This window comes from Semicossyphus pulcher, unplaced genomic scaffold, assembly GCF_022749685.1.
Source record: "Semicossyphus pulcher isolate SPU_LCO1_2020_fin unplaced genomic scaffold, fSemPul1.0.p SCAF_6, whole genome shotgun sequence".
In the NCBI taxonomy this organism is placed as follows: Eukaryota; Metazoa; Chordata; class Actinopteri; order Labriformes; family Labridae; genus Semicossyphus; species Semicossyphus pulcher.
The window spans coordinates 30,968,274-30,989,072 of NW_027211737.1; the positions used below are offsets into that span (position 1 = coordinate 30,968,274).

The 20,799-nt window shown below is 40.4% G+C and overlaps 1 long non-coding RNA gene and 6 other non-coding genes across 7 annotated transcripts; 2 read left to right on the forward strand and 5 right to left on the reverse strand.

Annotated features, from left to right (window-relative positions):
- Positions 1-11,246: 11,246 nt before the first annotated feature.
- On the forward strand, positions 11,247-11,319 carry trnaa-agc (transfer RNA alanine (anticodon AGC)). Its single transcript has one exon. It is a non-coding gene; the product is annotated as a tRNA-Ala (tRNA).
- A 586-nt stretch (positions 11,320-11,905) lies between these two features.
- Positions 11,906-11,978, reverse strand: trnaa-agc (transfer RNA alanine (anticodon AGC)). The gene has a single exon. It is a non-coding gene; the product is annotated as a tRNA-Ala (tRNA).
- Positions 11,979-16,919: 4,941 nt separating this feature from the next.
- Positions 16,920-17,001, reverse strand: trnas-gcu (transfer RNA serine (anticodon GCU)). The gene has a single exon. It is a non-coding gene; the product is annotated as a tRNA-Ser (tRNA).
- Positions 17,002-17,351: 350 nt separating this feature from the next.
- trnaa-agc (transfer RNA alanine (anticodon AGC)) lies at positions 17,352-17,424 on the reverse strand. The gene has a single exon. It is a non-coding gene; the product is annotated as a tRNA-Ala (tRNA).
- A 263-nt stretch (positions 17,425-17,687) lies between these two features.
- On the reverse strand, positions 17,688-17,760 carry trnaa-agc (transfer RNA alanine (anticodon AGC)). Its single transcript has one exon. It is a non-coding gene; the product is annotated as a tRNA-Ala (tRNA).
- A 386-nt stretch (positions 17,761-18,146) lies between these two features.
- Positions 18,147-18,228, reverse strand: trnas-gcu (transfer RNA serine (anticodon GCU)). The gene has a single exon. It is a non-coding gene; the product is annotated as a tRNA-Ser (tRNA).
- Positions 18,229-19,500: 1,272 nt separating this feature from the next.
- Positions 19,501-20,767, forward strand: LOC138610452 (uncharacterized). The gene is made up of 4 exons (XR_011309566.1): positions 19,501-19,588; positions 19,716-19,934; positions 20,199-20,349; positions 20,657-20,767. It is a non-coding gene; the product is annotated as an uncharacterized lncRNA (long non-coding RNA).
- The last annotated feature ends 32 nt before the right edge of the window (positions 20,768-20,799 follow it).

Consider the following 20,799-nt stretch of genomic DNA (forward strand, 5'->3'; position numbering starts at 1 on the left):
TGAATAAATGATCAAATAAATGCATATATACCAAATAAATACATAAAAGGGCTATTATATATTAATTAATCAATTTACTTATTTATTTCTACATTTATTTATTTATTTATTCATTTCGACATTTATTTAGTTATTTATTTCTACATTTATTTCTACATTTCCACATCTATTTATTTATGTATTTCTACATTTATTTATTTATTTCTACATTTCCACATCTATTTATTTATGTATTTCTACATTTCTACATTTATTTATTTATTTATTCCCACATTTATTTATTTATGTATTTCTGTGTCCATGTCGTACGAGGAAAAGTAAATATGCAAATTGAGTGGGTGGACCTAACGTCACTCTGAAGCAGGATTGGTCAGCTGGGAAAACCAGACCGTAGCAATCGATTACTATCAACTCTAACCTTGGTAACATAATTGCTACTCCCGCAATGGCTTCGTCTGGGAGGCCGCTGCCAGATCTGCTGCGGGATTTAGCTAACCAGCTTGAAAACAGTAAGTTACACCTGTGCAGATCGATCATTTAACAAGTGCGACCACAAAAGTGGTTATATAACAAAAAAAACAAAGGCTACTGTACTAACTTAAACTGAATTCACCGACCATGTTGTTATTTTTTTCTGCAGCACCGGCTGCTGTAAACGCGGCAAATTCACGTCAGCCGTCAAATTCACCTCCACCATCACACACACCCGCACACCCAGTTGACGGTGGGTTTCCGCAATTAACGTTTTGTGATACGAAATAAGAGACTGTACGGATGAAAAAATTAAGAATGTGTGTCAGTTTGGTTGTGTAGACTAATATGTAATTCAATCGGTGATGATGGGTTTCTTCAGTTGCGCTGTGCAGTTATAAGTGCAGTTATTATTATGTCCTAAAATGCCTGTTGTCTTCACTTTATCCTAGCCGAAGTTTCAAGACTGTTTGGCCCGTACAGACAGGGAGGGAGAAGGTTGACAGATCGGCGATCCCTTGCTGTGCCCGCACAACTTTATTCTTACACTCATAACTTCTGCTGTCTTAACGATAAAAATGTGGAGCTAGTCCCCAATCGATTTGCCAAACAGAGGCTTGCTGCTGCAGGATTGGGGGATAAACGTCTTACATTTCAAGGTTTGTATAGAATCATAATCACAATTTAGACCCTTTTTTGGAGGATGTCTGCTGTATGTGAATTTATGATTAAAATTTTATTTTATTGTAATACACTATTATAATATTAAGTACTTTTTATGTTAGTAATTGCCTTTGTTATACATATCCTCTGTCTTCTCTTCTCAGGCAGTCAGACAAATTCAACTGAGTTCAGTGACTTCCTCTTAGCAGCATTTCCAAAACTCAGAGAGGGAGGGGGATTTGAACTGCTTAAAATTTCTGGAGCAACACGAAGTCGCCAACTGGTCATCATCCCCTGTCCCAATGACGGCTACCATGTCCGACATCTTAAAGATGCACAAACCCAGATTGGTCATGCTACCATTTTCATTCGACCTCTTCAAAGAAATCTGAATGTGGAGCCTGTATGTTTCTCATTTAAAAACTGCTCTTGCAGATTATGAATGTCAGTTACATGATTATTTTTTGTGTGTAATTTTATTCTGATCTCCTCTACAGATATGTCAACCAGGATGCAGTAGGGAGCTGGTTGGACCACCTCAGAAATGTGTCAGATGTGGAGAAGAATTCCCTTTTTCAAGTATTAAGGCTCATAGTGATGACTGCATGAGGTATTGCTCTACATAGTTAATGTATCATATTTGTCAGCATGTATAGTCATATATCAAGAAAGGGGGCATACAGCAGGGCACCTCCAGCCAGCAGTTGTAGAGTGTCTTGATAGTGACTGTGTGTATGTGTACCTTGCAGTGCGAAATGTATTCAAAAACAAAGAGTGCAAACATTGTGACATACAGCATCTTTTGATTGAAAGTATGGGCCCAAATAGTCCTCTTTTTATTTAAAAAAAGTCACTTTGTAAAAGGCAAAATGGGGATTTCTGCATGTCCTGGATATTTTCTAAGAACTGTAACTAACTGTTGAATTTAAATTTATTTTCAACTCTTGTTACTACATTGCTGTTCTTTTGGAATTGTATCTTGCAATGTGATCAAAACACTAACAAAAATCACCTCTTTATATCTAAGACAATTACAGAGCAGTGTTGAGGGGCAAATGGAGGTTGCCACAGAGAGTCCACGCACTCCCCAACGTGAAGGTAGATTTGTGAGCTCGTTGACAAGACAGCAGGAGAGTCAAACAGCAAGGGCCAGCAACATGGACAACTCAGTGCCCCATCAAGGAAATATGCCTACAGCTCAGATTATTGATTTAGATCCCTTTGAGGAGAGAGGCTTTTCTGGTGTGTTACATGAAATCTGCACATTACTGTATATATTATATATGGATATATATAATATATAGATTAAATCATATTTTTTTGTATTTCCTTTTTTTTTTTACTGTTATAGATTGGAAAATTGAGCCAGATCCTGCCGAAGCAGCAAATAAGTTCAAAGAAGAGATTTCAAATCAGTATGCGACTGGAAAACCACTAAGTCTGGTCATGGATCTTGGAGACAGTGCAGAAGACAGGGAAAGGGCAATCCTTGCTTTTTATAAAATGGCTCATGTTGAGTGGGCTTCCCCTTTGGCATGCACACTGAAGGGTAAATGTCTTACACACTAATACAAACAAAAAAAACTAAAGATAAAAAATGTTAACCAATTTATGTTTATTAATTTAACCTATACTTCTACAGGGAATAGAAATGTAATGTTACATCTAATCACAAGGAAAGTAACAGAGGTGGACAAACACATTAAATGACAGATATTAGATAGCAAAGTGCAGGCTCAGTTAAAGCAGTCATAAATGGGTAGAGAATGATTATTTGGAATTTTCTGTAAGTTATGGAGCAGTAGAGGTATTTAGATCTGTAGTTGCCATCCCAAATTATCACATACGATTTCTAAACAGCAAACGATATTTTCCTTACTATGTTTTTTTCTACTGATTTATGCAATGTGTGTCTTCTTCTTTAGGAGATCCAGCAACTGGTGATGGTGTGACTCGCCATTTCTTTGCAACAACCATGTCCAAACTTCAGTATGGTTTTGACATCAAATTTAGTAAGTAAAAAATATTATTTTTAATTCTATTTATTTCACTGATGTTTTGTGATGCATTGTGACTGAGCTTGTTTATCAGCAATGGGGTTCTTTGTTTGGTCTCTGCCAGTCCCACTCTGAAAAAAAATCTGTCCCCAGACAAGTACAATAATCCTGCCTGATTGCTGCATGTGCATGTTTGTGAATATATCTGTTTCTATATCTGCTAATTGATGGAATGAACTTTACAAATGCTGTATGACAGCAGAATATCTATTTCCTTTACATTACCTTATATATGGTTTGACTGTTTTCTTTTATTTTAAGCGCCAGGGGGAACACTTCTGTTTGAGGGTGAGAAAGATCATTTGATTCCCTCCACTTCCCATTTCCTTCTGGAGAGCGACTTCTTTGTTGTTGCTGGCCGAATGATTGGTCATTCATTTCTACATGGTGGGCCAAGCCTTGGGGGACTGAGCCCAGCAATCCTGCATGTGCTCTTTGGTGGATCCCCAGAAGAAGCCACCATAGATATAAAGGACTGTGCTGACCTTGATATCCGTGAGACAATCAAGATGGTATGATAACTTTTTTCAAAAACATTTTACCAAGAATAAGTAGGGGTAAAACAGTAAACAGTATGACATTGGAACAAAATTGTCACTGAGTATTTTTAGACTAATACTATTTCAATACTATTTATTCAGCAGATCAACATAGATAATTCAGCAATCAAATCATGTTCTACTTTGCACCACCTGGGAGTGCTTGAATAAATCACTCAGTTATAGTGACAGATGCCATTTTGTAAAATGTTATTTGAGCAAACATGATTTTAACAAATTACTTATTATAAGAGAAACCATTTGTACTGAAGCATAATGCATTCACTTGAGAAAAAAATATTAGTTTTTCTAAATTCGCAAGATTTCTGAAGAGATTGTTTTATAGATTTAAGTATTTTCATGAAAATAACACATCTCCTTAATCAGAAAAACGTAACAAATATTTTTTTCTCAAGTGGATGCATTACGCTTCTGTACAGATGGCTTTGTTTTTGCTTGAGTAATACAAAAACTGATAATTACATTTTTCATGTGATTTGAAACAAATGTTTTCTGACTCAATTCATTAATAACTTCAATTTAGAAATAAAAATAACCTTTTCATATATTAATGTTTGAAAACAAAGTGTTCTTGAGATATCAATTATAATTTCTAATTTTCATTATAAGCTGGATGGTACAGCAGAATTATCAGCTGATGTAAAGGACACCATCAATGAGCTGGCAATGTCCTGGGATTTGCCTCTAGTCACATCTGAGAACAGGAGATGGCTGCTGGACAAACTCCTCATCCATGCTGTGAGTATACTGTACTAAACAGATCATTGAAATCCCACTGGACAGAGATGGAGTTTTGACTGAATTTTCCACATTTCGGCAATTTGGCTTTTTTCCCCCTGTGAGATACACAAATAAACATTGATGGGTTTGTCATAAGAGCTTCGAGTTGAACAGAAGTAAGGCTGCTTGGCTTTTCTGTTGTGATGCATATGTTTTACAGGTCCTTCGAAGGACTTCCAGACAAGTCAAACAGTTACGACGGGGGTTAAAGGAGACACTGATTTGGCCTTTGCTAACAGAGAGGAAAGACACAATTCCCCTTCTCTTTCCAGGGACATCTGATATGCAGTGCACACCACAGGTAAATGCTCAAAGTCAAAAACACTCCAACTAGCCCCAGGAAGTTGGTCTTATTTTCTACTTTCAGGAAGCCACTGGTTTCAGTACATTTCAGTTAATTATATAAGTTGCTTGACTGAAAAATAATCATGACTATTTTGCTGATCATAAAATCATTCATAAATAAATAAAATCATTCTTCAATTTTTTTAAAGACGAAAAATGCAGTATATCTCAGCTTTTAAAAATATGATAGATTGTTAGTTCAACTAAAAAAGATTTTTAAAGACTTCAATTTCGACTATACTTTAACTGTAACTTTTAAAATTGTTTCTGACATTTCATAGACAAATTAAGATTAGAGCTTTAAAAATATTTATTAGATTATTGTTTAATGAAACTTATTGTTAGTTGCAACCCTATACTTGGGAGAGACCTGAAGGGAAATTAATCCAAAATCCTTATAATAATTTATATTTATTATAAGCTTTTATCAGTGTGTCAACTATGTCTTATATTTATCTGTATGGCATTTTTATTGTACTTTCTTGGCTGTTTGAAAAAGCAGGTGATAAATGATTAAAAATTATTTTGTCAGATGGTCTTGGAAAAGATAAACTGGCCTTCACAGGACCAAGAGGAAGAGAGTGATGTATCTTTGGAAGATGCATGTAGGATCACAGGATACCTTCGCACGTTCATTGAGAATGGTAAGTAGATGTGTAATTAATGTAAGAGTCCTCCCAGGTTGTTTAACTGGAGGTCTGTTTTATATTGTACTGATTTTACAAATTAATAACATAAACATGTACTTTCTTCTCTCCTGTGGTAGCCTCACCAAACCTACTTGGGAAACTTGTGCGGTTTTGGGTGGGCTGGGATGTACTTCCCAGACAGTTGGATGTTGAAGTGGTGGAGAGCAGCTTCCCTGGGTCATCCACCTGCTTTCATCTCCTTAAACTCCCAGCACATTGCAAAGACTATAATATCTTCGAAAGAGACATCCTTGCTGCTATCTGGAGTGTTGATACTGGTTTTGGATTGGTCTAAGGAGTGTGCATGTGTTACTGTCCCCCAGTTCAGCATACCATAACTGTAGAAAATGTTTTGCCTTTGGCTATTTAAAAACTGTTATCGTTCCTGGGGAAAAAATGCAACTAGTTCAGTTAAAAATCATTTGAGTGAGACCAAAAGTAGCACATAGTTCTGTCAGTGTGCAACCCTTGTCAAAAAAGGAAAAACCCAAGTGTAATTAATAACATTAATAATGGATGCATTCCATTTAGACAATAGTTCAGCACTCGGGTACTGCGCCTGCTGGGTCACTGTTATTTCTTATTGGGACAACTGATGAAATGCAGCCAATGTCAGCATTATCATGTACACCTGTACTTTTCCTGCATTGACTTTGAATTCAAAAGAACTCCATTGAAAAAGAGTCCATTGTTTAAAGTGAGACACCCTGAGTTCTTGTTCTTTTATCTTCTTCTGAAAGAGGGTAGAAAAGCAGATTGTTGTGCTGCCTGATTCGCAGAATGTCTCTTTATTTACATTTCAGCTAAATGTTTTAGAACAAGAAATCTTTACAACAGGACAGTTATTGTGGTTTATGAATGTTAGATAACCATAAGAATTAAACATGTTTTAACCTTCTAGATGTTCGTGAGCATGTTGTACATTACAGAAGGTATTTTATATGAAGACTGTTGATAATAAAATACATAAAAACACTTGATGTCCTGCCCTTACCATTTGTCAAATGTAAATTTCATTATGTTTGTTATACAAGTACAAAAAATACAAATCTCATTTATAATCGTTAAATGTATAGCAAACTCACTACCCCTTGCTTCTCCATTTAGCTTGAACCTTGTGAATTTGGAATTTACTGGAGCATTTCTGACAACAGGCTCACAGTTTGTATGTAGACATCCAACACATTGGACAGAGGACCGTCAGGCTCTGGTAGACTTTCTACTTCCTGCTCAGTCAGCGAGCGCTGCAGTTCAACTTCAGGGACAACAACATCTGGATGTCGATGACCACATGGTCCAGGCCAGTCAACTCCATACTCTATGTCAACCTGTAATTACAGGAGATACAGTTACAGGGTCTGTTCTACCAGAATCAGTGATTGTATTCATTATCTAAAGACATGAAAGCCGTCCTCAAACTGTGTAACTGGTAACTTAATAAAACCTAGTTTTAAAATAACTGGTTGAACGTATCAAATTCTCAATTCAACATTGTAGCAACAATTTTAAAGCTCCATTTAGTTACTGGATATCAAACTACTTTAGTAGTTTGGTCATTGACATAAGTGTGGCTGAGTGCCTTATTTCCTCTTACAATATTCGATTCATGACGTGCATCACTTTATTCTCTAAAACCTATTTTCTGAGTATATTTTCAGTGTATTGAAATAATATGTTTTCTTTTATGTTTTGCAATCTCAAACCTCTATTTAAACTATTTAAAATGGTACTTTATCGATAACTTCAAAACACTTCATCTTATGTTCAAAACATTTCAAATAAACCTATTTTAAAAATTAATTTTGAAATGTAAATACAAAACATAACCACAAAATAATGTGTTAGCCACCGTAGAAACTCGGGGTTACTTACTAAAGATTTTAGGTCGAATAAATACTAGGAAATAATAAATATAGTTGGTTGTGCAACCTGACATTTACTAAAAGAATGTAAAAAAGTGAATTAAAACACTTTGAAATATTATTTAACAAATGAGACTTATGTAAACATTATTCTACAGATGCAGCCGTGCAGAACAGAACTTTGGAGTGGTCTGTCCCTGCATTAACAATTGAAACACTTGTATAATATTAGATAAGGTGGTTAGGATGTTGACTATTATGTAGGACAGTCATACAAAAAAATTCAAACCTGCATGGGGTCTTGCGGTGCCTCACGCTCATGGCGAGTCCACAGTTGAAGTGGGGACCGATTTCCCTCAGTGCTCAGCCGGTGGCAGTTCCAGCCATGCTGGAAAACCTCAAGGTGTTTCTGGATGTGAGGCAGAAAGCACCAGTGTAGAGCATACAGGTGAACTTCGCTGTCAGGATTGAGAAAGCCCTCTCTCTCAAGGTTTGTGAAGATTGTGTAGAACAGATCAAGCACTCCCACGTAAACGTCTCTCCAGAGTCTCTCTATTCTGATTGAAAAAAGTAAGACTGTTTATCATTACGTCATTCCAAATTACTGGTGTGAAAACAACCTAACAGTAACCAATGATGGACATAATCCACAGATCTGTTTAAAAATGCATTTTGAGTACAAAAGAAAAGGAGGCATCTGGGTTACAAATGTTACCTTTGATTATGGACACTCCTGCCAGCAATATGGGAACTCCTGTTAAGTCCTCTGTTAGTCACCATGTAGCGTGCAACAGCAACATTTTCCCCTCCTTTATCTGACCTCACACGAGATGGCACACCGTAGACATCCACAGCTTCTAGAAAGCTTCTCAAGACTGTTGCTGCACGGTTGTTGGTGGCGGCATGCAGGTACACAATGAGACGACTAAAACCGTCAACACCACCATGCACAACGAAACGCCATCTGAAATATTTATGTATGGACATATATTAAGAGCAACCACTACATGTACCATGGATCTCTTACCCCTTTTCCATCAAGACATTTCCAGGATTCAAACTGGATTCAATGTATGGTTCTGTAAAGTGTTTTGAATTAAAGTAGTTAGCTATCTATCTCGTTTTCAACATATTATTTACTGTGCTGAGGTTTCTATGATATTTTGTAAAACTCGTTGAAGTTGTTACTATTCTTCAGATAGCCTACCTTATCAATTTATGATTGCCATCAATGTGCCACAAACTGTTAGGCGCTGGTACAGAGTACCTCCTGCGCCTTCGAGGGTTAAGCTGGAGGGTGCGCATCAAAACTCCATGGGGATCCATGCGACGCATTGATTCCTGCACACGCTGTCCTATAATATGCAAAAAGGGACACAAAATTAGGTTTACTCAAAAACAAGTTGACCCTCTCCTAAAATGTAGCCTGGCAGTAAATGAAGCATCTTTTCTCCCCACATTCTAAGCAGTGTTCATTTTGGCAACCAATTTTAATTTAATTTATGTCTTAGTCTTTTGACTAAAATGCATATTAGTTTAGTGAGTCACATTTTATTCATTTGAATTATCGTTAGTTGTAGTCTAGTTTTATTCCACAAAGTTTTTGTATGTTTTAGTCTATGAAATCCATATAGGTTATGGTCTATGGTCAGGTTAATGAAATCAGTACAGAAACCTTTCATCAAGCACACAGGTAATTTTTGATGCACAATAATCCTAAAGTTTTCTCCTGTAGTACTTCCAACTAGAGTCTAAACTACATGCATGGGTCAGCTGTTTCTCTCTCTCTCTCTCACTCTCTCTGACTCTCTCTCTCTGACCTTCCCAATCAGATGAATGGGTATGACTCCAATCACTTACTCTGTATGCGAATGCCTTTTGCATGCAGGTGCCCAGCCATCATTTTGTACCCACAGTTGGGATGGTGCTGAAGAATTTGGGTGACAGTTTCATCCAGATCCTTGTCCTCCAATGGCGTTAATAGATCGTGGACTCTGATCATAAAGAAAACCATATGGTTAACATTACACAAATACGACAACAGTACAAACAAAACACAGTGATCACAACAGGCCAGTTGTTTTTTCATTAGCTTAGCTGCAATTAAAATTGAAACCAGAGATAGCTGACATTTTTGCCTGATAAATGGAGGCAGCTGTCTAACATCTTTACCATCTCTGTTGCTGTCACAGTCAGCAGGCGACAGCAGACACTGTGGTCGAAAAGTCCAAAAATTACCACAACACCCCCACCGCACCCCTCCATTTGGTGGAGGACGCCACTAAAATACAACAGAAGAAAATGACCATCGAAATCAATGGCTAATGTAGCTAGCTTCGGCGTGCTAGTCGACAGCCTCGGAAGCTAATAACCAGCCTTGACAGCCGATCCAAAGGGTTGTACTGTTAGAAGCATGACCCTGGTCGAATGAATAGGCGGCTGCTCATCTACAACCGCCGGGCTCTCAGTTACCAGCGCTTGGCTTATCATTGAACAGATCAGTAGCTGGCTTCGGCAAGGATATAGCCTCCCTCAGCCTCTCAATAGTCTTAATTTTGTCCCTATCCCTGCGCCACATGCATATCTCTAAAGGTGACTTCAAACTCCTGCAGCCTGCTTAAGACTAAAGGACTAGGCAGAATTATGATTATTACCTTATCCCATACTGCCCCATCCTCCGACGAATTGTTCTCTCGCACACTCCGAACAACCGCGCAATGTCTCCAGCCGTGTGCCCCATAAGGAGGTGAACTTTAATTATATCTGGAGGTAGAAGGTACGATGGACGTCCTATCGTCGCTTCCTCCGTCTCCGACAGGACGTGAAGCTGGTGGGCGACTTCTTGAAGGCTATCTAGCACTACTAAGTCAACCTCATAATCCATGTCAGCGTTGAGCTGAACTAAATCCTCCAATAATCTTTCCAGACGAAACTGAAGGTAGTCATTGGGTGCGTTGTTCTCAAAATCATTCGCCAAAGATCTTAGATCATTGGCAATGGCTCGAGTAAAGGTTTCCATGACTACGTGAAACAAGCTCGACAACTTTTGGTTAGCTAAGCGGCTTGTGGCGCAGCGGGCTCAAGGTATTAAGGCAAAGTTCAAGTCAAGGCAGTAGTAGTAGATCCAATCACACCGATATAACCAATCCCAATTCAGAGTGACTAAGGACCACCCACTCAATTTACATATTTCCTTTTCCTCGTCGGACAGGGACACAGAAATAAATGATGTGGAAATATAGAAATTCATAAATGTAGAAATAATAAATACATAAATAAATGCGGAAATGTAGAAATAAGTAAATAAATAAATATGGAAATGTAGAAATAAATAAATAAATGTAGAAGTAAATAAATAAATAAATGTAGAAATAAATAAATAAATAAATATAAAAATATATAAATAGCCTATTTCATGACCAAAATGTATTTATTTTGGCTTTGGTTTAAGTATTAATCTAATTATTTTTACATTTATTCATTTATCTATCTATTTACTTATTTATTTATTTATTTATGCTTATGTCATTTTTTGTCCTTCATACTCTACCACATGAGAGCAGAGATCCCAACGTGCAGTCTTTGGACTAGTTGCAGTGTTCAGATGAGGATCTGAAAGGGCTGTTACGATGCAGAGTTTGGCAGTAATTCTCTGTGCCTTGTAAACAAGAATAGCACAAGTAGTAAGCTAAATATACGCATACAACACAGTTTCAGTTTCAATGTGGTTAAATGCGTTTCATTTGTAAAACCAAAACAAAGCTAAAACAGACTTAAACTCCACTCCACATTTTGAGTGGAATATTCCTTTGATTTTCAGGGGAATTAGCTCAAATGGTAGAGCGCTCGCTTAGCATGCGAGAGGTAGCGGGATCGATGCCCGCATTCTCCACAATACCTAACCCTCTGCTTGAGAAAACATGCAGGGGTTTGTTTTGAATCATCCATGACACATGATAGGGTTCAGTGTCACTTTACTACAGATTGAAACGTGCACTAAAACACTGAGTCTTTGAGGAAGTACAAATTAAACATGCAGTCTAAATGTTTCTAGGTGTCGGTGTTCCTCCTGAGCCTGAGCAGATTTATTTTGAATACAAGGAGCCTTTTGAATTTGAAAAGTGACTTTTTCTCTGCACTATTTTCACAGTGGTTCATTGCCTGTCTAAAGCCTCAGTCCTGCACATGCTCACATGTACAAACCACAGTAGAAACCTGAATAACCGTTAACATTGCACAGAAATCAGGTTTCTCCACACGTATTGGAATAAATGTTGTGGTTTGCGGTTTATAATAAAAGTCAATCAAATGTCCGTATTATGAAGAGACTGCCAGTGCTTCTGAAGTCATAGAGTGCTCACACAAATGTATCTTATCCACTCTTGAGCTCCTTGTTTGAACTCTTCAGGCAGAGCAAAGACTGCATGTCTGAGTCTCTGCTCTCACACCAGACAGTTGACACAAGACTAAAACTGTTGTGGAGAATGCGGGCATCGATCCCGCTACCTCTCGCATGCTAAGCGAGCGCTCTACCATTTGAGCTAATTCCCCCTCCCTCATGTTCTTCTTCTGTCTGTTCTCAAGTCGCCTTGAAAGTCCGCTACCCCCTCCCCTTCTGTTGACCCTCCATTGGCTTTCCCTCCCCCGCCTACCCTCTGTCCAACCCCTCCACCTTCTTGTGTCTATATTAAGATTTCCATACCTGAAGCTGGGAGAGAACTTCTGCTTCATGTTTTGTTCTACATTTATTTTCATGTGGAAACTGGGTTTATTTTTGTCATATTGATCTGAGCTCAAAGATTTAAACAACTTTTAGTCTGAAGGGTTTTCCAACTTGCTCACCAAGTTTGAGGTGGATGGTACGAGGTGTTTGTGCATGCATTATGTTGCTTCATATAAGTGTAGACCACAGTGTAAATTTCATGTAAATCAAATGTTTGTCACACAAGGCTACCTGCCTCTTACCTCTATGACTTTAACTAAATATCGGCACGTAGATGTGAACATGCTGGAATTCATACCAGACCTGTGAGTAGGGGGATGATTGGACGATGTAAAGTTAAAGTTACAACAGAATTACCTGCCAAGCCCAATCAAGGCCCTAGCATTAAAACTTAAAAGTGTCTTAGCTCAGCATTACAATAGTTTTAAATGGCTCCTACCAAATTCCTATGGGTGCTTTTCCTGGGGGATTTTGTTACAAAGTCAAATTCAAAACTGGCTTGGAATGGTTGCCTCTGCCAATCTAATGACATACGTACATCAATGTCAACTTAAAGGTGGCGGGTTGACTTTGGAATTTTATAGGGGGCGCCATTGAGTAGCTGCTAAAATGACTGACTTGTCAAAAAACACAACATTTAGAAAACACTGACATCTCAGAAACAAAACCACATTTTGCACAAAAAAACAACATTTCAGAAAACATAACTTTTTACAAACACTCAATTCATTCTGTGGCGGTACTGGTACAGGACGAGGCCAGAGGACAGGTTCCCAACCACATAAAAATACAATAAAAGAATGCCTTTTTCCCAAAAAACAAATGCCTCTTCAATAATAAAGGGAACCGAAATATTGTTTCTTTGGCCTTTTATTTAAATGTTGCTTTGGCCTCTTACAGTTTTCCCCAAATCAAACAAATAAAAAGAAACGTGGACAGAATAAATAAAGCCTGCAGGCGCTAGGCTATCAATTGGAATGCAAGATTCTTGCACAAATGGCACTTATTCGCCCTGATGCAGGTGACCTAGTTGGAAGAATAGCCTATTGTTTGCTTTCTTTTATATTTTAATATTCTTGCAAAATATTCTCATAAGGGCCTAACCAACCAGAGTTTCATGCTTAGCTGATACTTAAGCTGTTTGAGCAAGTCAAGGAAGGATCAGAAAGACATCAGGGAGAGCAATTCCTCCTCTTTTAAAACCTAAAGAAAGGCGTCGTCACACCTTGATTGGCCATGATGAGAATGCACCAAGCTGCTCTCAGTGAATTATTAGGAGCCGGCCCCCCCACACCCTGTGGTGAACTGAATCACCCTCTAATCAACTTAGTAACTCAGCCAAAATTAAGTGGGAAAATGGGAACAATGGCAAGCACCAGAAAATGGGTGACTGCCACAATTCAAAGCACAAACACAATTTTAGATACCAGCTTTCAAAAAACACATTTCACATAAAACACATTTCACAAAACATGACATTTCAAAAACATTGAATTTGATACATTTTATGTAACAAACTGTTACATTTCACAACACATCTCACAAACTTTACTGAAACACAATGAGATTTAAAAAAACACAACATTTTAGAGAACTAATTCACATTTTAGAAACAACCACATTTTGCAAAAGACCATAGAACAGAATTCATCCACGAAACAACAGTATTTTAGAAAACACAACATTGCTGTTGTTTTTTTGTGAAATTTTGTGTTTTTCTAAAATGTTCGTTTTGACTATTTGCCATTTAGCCATTTTTTAGGAAACCTAAACTTGTAAAATATTAAAACAATAAGTAACCACTTAAAACACTGTTTCCATTGAGCCTGTTCTGACCGGCTGACGTCTCTCTCTCAGGCCCATGTGACGGCCAGGTTATCCAGTTTAAAAAAGCTGTTGGTAATGATGAGTGGGAAGCAGAGCGAGCTGGAGGGTCGCCTCGACGCCATGCTGTCACGCATAGCCATGGAGACGCAGGAGATCAAAGAGCTGGAGCAACAACTGACAGATGGTGAGGAGACCACTGACCAATCACAGAGTCTCTCTCAAACTGGAGCCATTTGATTGGCTGTAAAGAGTTTTTTTAATACAGATATGAACATGTGTGTTCTTTCCTCCTCCTCCTGCTCCAGGTCAGATTTTGGCTAACGAAGCTCTCCAAAGGGACCTGGAGGGAATCATTTCTGGGCTACAGGAGTATCTCAGGAGTCTAAGAGAACAGGTAGACCCTTAAGTCCTGTTTACATTAACATGCGACTGGTGTGTACAGCTTTAGGTATGGCACTTCTGACCTGGCATTAGAAGGCATCACCACATGTCTCAAGTGACCATTTTAGGTCCTAATAAAACCATGTCTACTTCATCAGTTACCGTGGAATATAGGATACGTATCAAAGATGTTTGCAATGCTTAGTTACTTATAGAAAAGGGTACAAAGTCCCCTTTGACACCATTGGTTTATGAGGCTTCAAAACGGGCTGTTTTGTTTATCATTTTGGCTGTTACCATTTTTTTTTTAATTGTCTGAAAGGCACACATACTACAAACATGTCTGAGATCTCAAGCACCCAACTGTCACTCAAAGTGGCCACGCCCTTAGTCAGCATAACTTTCAGCCATAAAATACTTTAAACAGGCAACCACCTGTATTATATGATCTATAGAGGCCACGACTGTTTTTTGTACAAAGATGAAAACATGTTTAAGTCTGATGTAAAGATGGACATTTTAATACTGGAGCCCTTCAAAGTGGCCACTAGCTACTAACTTGGCACTTCCATATTGGTTTCATTTTATAGCACCAGAGGTTGTTGTTGGCTGTTGGGTGAAACTGGGGATGAGGGGTCTGTAAACACAGCAGCTGTGTCCAAATCCAGGGGCTGCAGCCTTCCAAGCGCGTTGAAGGCTGTCCCAATTCTAAGGCTCCTTCAAATGCGGCCGACAAACGCATTTTCCATTTCCCCGGCCGTGAAGGATCCATTGGGTGCATCCTTCGCGGCCCATCGCGACCGCGGCCCACATAGGTTAACTTCAGTTCGGCTGTCACGGTCTACGCAGGCTATAAATGGAGCATCATCTGTGGACCGCCTCCTTGGGACTGGGACACAGCGCCAGTGTGTGGGTTCTCTGTTACCTGTATTTGTTTTTTAGGCTCGTCATGCTCAGCAGCAGGTTCAAAGTCTGCAGACTGAAAACCAGAGTCTACAGCTACACCTGGAGGTCACTCAGAGCCACTGCAGTCAGCTGGAGGACACTGCCAGAACACTCAGACAGGTGTGTGTGTGTGTCAGAGAGAAAACAGTACTGTTTGATATTTCCCTCTTAAATACACATGAATCTCTTTGTCTGTCTTTCTTCAGGACATGTCCGTCCAACTGGAGGAGCTGTCTCTGTTGCGGATGGAGGCCCAGACTCTGAGAGACAGACAGGTGGAGAGCAGCAGACAGCAGGTGGAGCAGGAGGCGGAGCTCCAGCAGCTGAGGGAGGAGCTAACCCGACAGGTCACACTAGGACAGGTAACATTTTATCTCACACATTCTCACATCTTTTCAATAAACACGACATGAGAACAGATCGTATGTGGTGCAAAACATAATGACTGTTCTGTGTGTGTGTGTGTGTGTGTGTGTGTGTGTGTGTGTGTGTGTGTGTGTGTGTTTGTAGTTGCAGCGTGATGCTCTGCAGGCAGCTGTTAACAAAGAGAAACACACCAGAGAGGTCAGAGAGTCTCAGCTACAGTCATCCATAGGCACACTGCAGGTCAGTGCAAACACATGCACGCTATGTTTGTCAAAACCCAACCAGCAGGTCTTTATATTCTCTATAATAACTACTGAACACGTTTAACACGCAGAAACAGTCAGTGATTTGATGGGTCAGATGTATGTCAGACCTAAAGTCTGTCTGTCTGTCTCTTTGCAGGAAGAAAAGTCTTCTCTTCAACAAGCAGTAGAGAGACTTCAGGCTCAGGTGGACCAGACCAAAGCCCAGTTACACCAGACCAGAACCCAGAATACAGACACCAGAATCCAACTAGATCAGACCCGAATTCATTTGGACCAGATTACAGCCGCCTTGTTGGATCCTCAGGAGGTTCAGAGTGGAGCAGAGGGGCTAATTGAAGACAAGTACAGGTACCAGTGTTGCAGTAATAATTGCTACTTTTAAAGATGACAGGTCTCATGAAACGTGTTTTCTTCACCTTCCTGTTTCCTGAGTGAAGCTGAACTAGAGCCAGATTATTCAACTAAACCATCATCGTGTTAGATTCAACAGACTCAGACAAGAGGGTCCTGGGTTATTAAGAAGCACTAATCCACATGGCCTGGACAAACCAATCATAACAAAGAGGAGGCGGGACTTTGAGAAAAAGGCAGTGGCACTGTTTCAGGAGGCGTTAGTTTGACTGGTCTGACAGATGAGTCACGACCGGTTTAAACCGGCGCAGCTGTGTGCTGCTCATGTTTCACACACACTCCATGCACACGGCTGAAAAGGTCTTCTGCTTTGCGTGTTTTTCTATGAAGGTATTATATTTAACCCTACTCTAAGACTTTACTTTTACCATAAGTTCCAAAGGACCAAAATGCAAAACTTAAGCTACAAAACATTACTCCACAAACAAATAGGTGACCTCCCAATGGCTGTGTCTACTTAGATGCAGTCTCTTCTTCAAAGTTATCCCTCCTTTTTAATGCCTGAATGTCAGCTTCTCATGATTATAACACAATGAAGCTGTTGAGCTCAGTTTACACCAAAACCAGACCCTCCGACGAGGATGGGATTCGAACCCACGCGTGCAGAGCACAATGGATTAGCAGTCCATCGCCTTAACCACTCGGCCACCTCGTCACATATCCTGGTGGGGGTTGAAGTTGATCGATACTTTTAAAGAGACCTCATATTGTGGGTTGTTGCTGCACATGTGTTGATAATGATTAGTACATATCGTACAGAATACAGTTACTATGTAGTCTGGGACTTGAATCCAGTCAGTGAGGTGATAAGCTGAGCAGAGGGAGAGATAAAATGTGACCTTTGGAAGCAAAAGGAACAGAGTGATTGACTCCGAGGTTTTTAGCTTAGTTTGTCAAGATCATAAGCACAATGCTCGCATGTAGAGCCAGATGTCAAACAAGTTTCAGCTACAGAGAACAAACAACGAACTGTGACTCACAGAGCTGAGAGAGGGTGAAAACATTTGGAGAATGCGGGCATCGATCCCGCTACCTCTCGCATGCTAAGCGAGCGCTCTACCATTTGAGCTAATTCCCCTGTGTTTTAAAGGAGCAGTCCACTCAAAATCTTTTTCAAGGCTCAAACTGTTTTGCCCCTGATTGCCCCCACATAAAACTACAATGTTTCTAGTGATGAAAAGTTACTCAACACTCACTATATTTTAGTGGGCAACACTTACTCTACACTACTTGTACTTGCAGGACTTGTGATGCAATTTGAAGTAACACTGTTAGTTAATGTGTAGTCTTACAGTGCAGACCACATGCTGGGAGAGTAGAGGGGACAGAAAAGCTGTGTTGTGGAGAATGCGGGCATCGATCCCGCTACCTCTCGCATGCTAAGCGAGCGCTCTACCATTTGAGCTAATTCCCCCTGTAATCTAAAGGAGCAGTCCACTCAAAATGTCTCTGCTGTATTCTGAACAATCACTGTTGGCTGCTCAAGCTCATGGCTTTAGTTGTTGAGAGCACACGGACTGATGAATGTTCCAATCATAACTTCATACGTTGATCTGACAGGAAGGACTCTTTTTTAACTTTAAATGTCTCACTCACAGTGGGTCTAAGGTGATTTAAGTGATTATATTTACTTTGTGAACAGGAGATGATGAATACATTAAATGTTAACAGAAGGACAGAACAACCTCCTTCTTTTTCTAACCTCACCTTTCCATTGAAATGTGATACATAACCCCTGCTGGATTCCAAATCTAATCAGGAGACACCAGAACTCTGTTTACATTAGAAAATCAGACCTTCCGACGAGGATGGGATTCGAACCCACGCGTGCAGAGCACAATGGATTAGCAGTCCATCGCCTTAACCACTCGGCCACCTCGTCAGTTGCACCACTGCTGTTTCAAGCTCTCTTTGTTTTCTAATGCAAATTGATATGAGTCACTGAGAGAGGTCAGTGTTAAAGGCGTCAGATTAAAGGTTTCAGAAAGCTACATGTGTCTTTCACAATAATCTCCCACAGGACGGTGTTGAGGTTGAGTGTTAAAGAAATTTCCCACGTCTTATCTCCACACTGGAGATAAGACCTCCACACTCTGACTCAGGTATTTATTCTGACATGAAACCAGTAAAAAAAAAAAACGAGGTCTTAAATCTTAGAAATGTCAGATTCTAAAAGCTGCTGTGTTCAAACAGAGTGTCTGGGTCTGTTCACTGTCCTGTTCCCCTGCAGTCCTGTCAGTCCTGAGGACATCTGCTCCAGGAGTGTGGAGCAGCTCTACAGGATAATCCAGCAGAGCAGGACCAGCAGGGAGAAGCTCCAACCAGACCGTGACCACAGCCTGGAACAGATAGCCAGATTGCAGGCCCAGATAGTCCAGGATCAGGACCGGATAGCCCAGCTGGAAGCCCAGGTGATCATCGGTGTGCAGCAGGACCAGGAGTCTGACTGGAGTCTGAAGGAGGAGCTGGAGAGAGTGAGAGTCAGACTGCAGAAGTCTCAGAGCAGAAACAGACACATCCAACACAAACTGGTGAGTATTCGTTGAGAACTGAACTTCATCCTGAGGTTTCTGTCCACTAATCACTCCGACACAGAACGGCTCAACACCAGACCAAACTGCAACACCTGTTAATACTATGATAACAAGTGGTTGTTACTGTTAAATTAGACTGAGTAAGTAACTGATATTTGTTTATATTGTGCAGGAGGCGGAGCTGCAGCAGAACCGAGTGCAACTTCAGGACGTCCAGCAGGAGAGAGACACGCTGTTAGAGCAGGTCAGAGGACACAGGTTCCTATTTTGAAGTGTCTGCTCTGTTAACTGAACTCTAAAAAACATCACACGCTTCAGAGGGAAAAAAAGAAACCCATTAACCCAGTGGATTTACTGCATGAAAAACTGATTAATTACTTGCCCTCTGCTTCTCTTTAAAAACCATAACTACTCTGTGAAATACAGAACATGTTTTGCAGTAATGTAGGTTCAAAATAAAAGCACTGCTATAGTGGGCAGCAGAGCAGCAGTGCATGCTGGGACTGACGGCCGTGTCGTTTGTTTCAGCTGCGTTCACAGAGCGATGAGCACCAGAGGAGCCTCCACCGCCTGAACAGGAAACTACGGCAGCTTAGCAGGTCCATGTGTGACTCTGATCAGCTGACTGCAGAACAGCTGAAGTCGACCATCGAACAGCTGAGAGATCTGAACCACACAGTGGAGCTGCTGCACACACACTCTGATCAGGTACGTCCGACTATCAAAACAATATAATTATTATTGTTGGAAACTGTATCCAAATCTCAAAACTAGAAAAACAACCAGGATCACCCTTCTTCTCTGCAACTTCTGTCCTTCTGTTTGTCCCTGTCAGAGCTCTGTGGATGAGCTAGATGGCAGCGAACACACACCTACGCTGCAGACTGAACACACACACACGGTGGAGGAGCTGAGGGCCGAGCTGGATAAAGCTCAGAGACACACACGCAGACTGAGACAGAAGCTTGATCGGACCAGGACCAGAAACAGGACCAGGCCTGGGATCAGGACTGGAGATGGAGGACAGTGGTGCTTCGTACCTCCTGGACTCAGGGTGAGACTTTTCAGCTTTTTTTTTTGTACTCACATACTCTGTTTTTATCTGGTATCATCTTCCAGTTTCTTTCTAAGCCAGTTAGGACTTTTTCTCAACGCTTATTTCTGACAGAGAAATGGCAGCTCTAAACTGCTCGATATTTTAGAGGAGTTTTGGAGACTATTACCCTCTTTTGTATGACAGCATGTGTCTAACTAATGCCTGCCTGATGTTTGGTCGATATTCAGAGCATCATGTAAATGAAAACTTTCTCTCTGTCAGGCTCCAAGTTTAGTTTCTCAGGGGACTCACGACTCTGGTTTGGGGCTGCATTACTTCAGTTCTCCTGAAAGGGGGCGACAGCGGGACAAACCGCCCACAGGAGGAGGGTACTGGGTCTTCATTCCTCCGACACACACCAACTCAGGCACAGGTATAGACACAAATTTCATATGTTGTTTTATTTTATTTTTTTTAGATTAGGATTTTGGCTTTTGCCTTTTATTGAAAGGACAGCTGAGGAGAGACAGGAAATGTGGGGAGTAGAGAGTGGGGATGACATGCACTGAAGGATCAGCAGACCGGGAGTCGATCCTGCGATCAGTGCATTGAGGACTGTGACCTCTGTATATGGGGCGCTTGTTCTACCAGCTGAGCCAAACGAGCTCCCCGATGTGTTGTTTTAAAACTTTTGAGAGGCTAGTGCAGCTGTTTCCTGAGCTGTAAACTGTCTCCAGCAGCAGAGTGGACTGACAGCGGAGGAGACAGGAGCCCCAGAAGACAGACTCCTCCTCCTTCTGCCCAAACTACAGCTGCATCTGCTGGACTCTCTGACAGTCAGACTCCCCTGGTCGGACCGGCCTGGCTGCTCTGTGGATCACCT